This window comes from Cynocephalus volans, chromosome 16, assembly GCF_027409185.1.
Source record: "Cynocephalus volans isolate mCynVol1 chromosome 16, mCynVol1.pri, whole genome shotgun sequence".
Classification (NCBI taxonomy): domain Eukaryota; kingdom Metazoa; phylum Chordata; class Mammalia; order Dermoptera; family Cynocephalidae; genus Cynocephalus; species Cynocephalus volans.
In genome coordinates, this window is record NC_084475.1 from 33,022,903 (window position 1) to 33,025,737 (window position 2,835).

Genomic DNA, 2,835 nt, shown 5'->3' on the forward strand with positions numbered 1-2,835 from the left:
ATCGAGAAATAGTGACTAATCAAAATGGTTTTTATTAGACCTTTTGATAGCTTTCTGCCAAAGAAGAATTACTTCTAACATCCAAACGAGGAAACCTAGGATGACTTAGCTTCCTTGACCCTGGATGTGAACAAGGAAGGGGCTAGTTTTAAGACAAGAATGCTGGGTATGACAAGATCCTGCTTCAGAGGGAAGGGGGTGATCTAAATCTTTTTATTTCTTCTTCTGGGGCTGTAGCTGCAACATATCCAGCCACAATATTGATACCTCATTTGGGGATCTGGCTAAAACAAAAAACAAACAAACAAAAACTTTGCAAAATGAGAATTTTCATAGGAATTTCATAAACTTGACATATTCTATTCTCTTGTTACATTATGTGTCATTTATCTTCTTGGAAAGAGGCCCACACATCTTAGCAATCTTGCTTAATACTCACTTGTTTTCATATTTTTAAGAAAAATGAAGAGAGATTACTACATGGAGATGATAAAAGGCCTCCTGGGAAAGCAAATCCTCTAATTTCTTCAGGTTTCATCTCCTATACACACACTGACAGCAGCTACCTATGGTTATGGGGATAATGCTTTGATATAAAATCATATATTTCCATTGCTTTCACCCTATTTTTCTCTCCACCACTCAAACAGCTATTGTAGCTTTACATAGGCATTGCTCTAGACACCACCCAGGCCCAAATGTCATTTCAGTTCCCGAATATATTTCTTAAAAACATAGCAGATAAAGTCTGAAGGGTACTTGCTTCAGATGGACAAGAACCAGGCTATATCAAGAAAAAAGGGGAACTGGTGGCTTCTCAGAATTTCCAAAGATGGTTTATTTTCTACTTTTTCTTATAAATTTATTTTTTAATCGACACATATTAACTGCACATATTTATGAGGTACTGAGTTATATTTCAGTACATGTATAAATGTGTGATGATCAAATCAGGGTTTTAAATACCAATAATCAAGATTGGGAGACTGAAGAGGGAGTTTGCACTAAACACTGAAGGGTACTGCAGCAGGCACGCTGAGTGAGGTAATTATCTCCCTCAACCCCCAGAAGAAATGGCATTCAACCAGCAGAGGAGGAAGAAGGCTCAGGTGGGGGGACTGGGATAAAGTGGCTGATGCCATGTTAAGAGCCTCTGGCCAACTGCAACTCATTTTCCTCTTAGATGTGTCAACAGAGGGTGGCAGGGTGAGAGAGACACCCGGTGTGGGGTGGGAGAGGTCCCAGAGTCCTGGAGCTAGTGCTGTGCTCCCCAGAGCTTATCCTAGGTGGATTTCATGCCTCTGAGAAAAACCCTGAGATGTGCAGAGGCTGGAAGCAACCTAGGGTGCAGGGGGCCATTTGGTGAGGACTGAGGGAAGTGTGCCAGCAAATCCATTTGAAGGGAAGTTCCACAAAGTCCCTCATACCCCAGAGATGCACAGATAGCTGAGAATCACAACCCTCCAAAGGGCTGAGAAGGAGCTCTGAAGACCATAGATAGAAAAGTCCTGGGTTTGAACTACAAGATGCAGTGTGGTTGGGCCTCATAACCAGAGCCCACTTCAGGAGCCACAGCCAAGTCCAGGCAGATCAAGCCATCTTGTCTGGGAAGCCATTGGGATCAGAGGCAGCCCAAGAAGCAACCAGATACTATTCTTCCACTGCCCCCTGGGCAAACTGACCACACGGTGGGAGAAAGGAAGCTGAAGTGGAGAGAAAACTTCAATTTAGCTGAATAGTTACATAAAAGAGACGGGATTCTAATCCCAGATTATCCGAGTTTCCTCGAAAAGAACAGATTGTTTTCCAACAACAGTGTACATGTAGACTTGAGACCAAATATAGAATAGTAAAGAAATTGGCCTTTTGGCACATCTGGGTTGATACTATAAAATTTAAACAACTATAATGCAAAAATATGTACACATATGGACAGTGAAAGGAGGCTTTTATGGTCTGAAACACTTCTCACCAGACGTGTCCTAATAGATGGTCTTCTAGAATTTATGCATGCTCACCAAAGGCCACTGAAAGGAAGCCCAGCAGAGAGCCAGAGCATTCCGCTCCCTAAGCATCTGACTTCCTGACTCAGCACAGACCTTCGTTTTGCTCCTCCAATCCCTCTGTTCACAAATCCATCTGTTATTAGTGCGGAAAATAGTCTGGAAACCTAAACAAGGGCCATCCTTGAGCTCAGTGCTCTGAATGCTGGGACAAACAAGAAAACAATGTTTTCAAGGATCTCAAAAGTTACCAGCAGCCGTGCACCCACCAGGATGACTAAAATAACACAGTAGGGACACAGTGAGAGTGGTGAGGATGGGAAGCAACTGGAACCTTTATTCACCACCGGCAAGAGTGTAACTAGTCACTTCTCTGGATATCTGTTTGGAAGTATTTACTCAGATGAATTTATCCATACCCTATGACCCAGCAATTCCACTCCTAGGTATGTACCCAACATATGTATGTGTTTTTCCTCAAATGATCCGTACAAGAATGTTCAAAACAGCAGTACTTGTAGTAGCTGAAAGCAGTGAACCTAAATACCCATCAAGAAAAGATAAACTGCATAATCAATAATAGAGAAATATACAACAGTGAGAATAAAGGAATTGAAATGAAATATAATAATTACAGGTGGATCTTATAAACGTGATGTTGAGTGTAGGATGCCAGACTCGAAAGATATGTATGATTCCATATTTGCAAAGTTCAGGAAAAGCAAGACAAATCTAGAAGCCAGGAGAGTGGGTAGGAGCTAGAAGGTGACATGAGGGACATGTGTGTTATTTCTTGATCTTAGGGCTTTTACACGGGTGTGTGTTCAGTTTG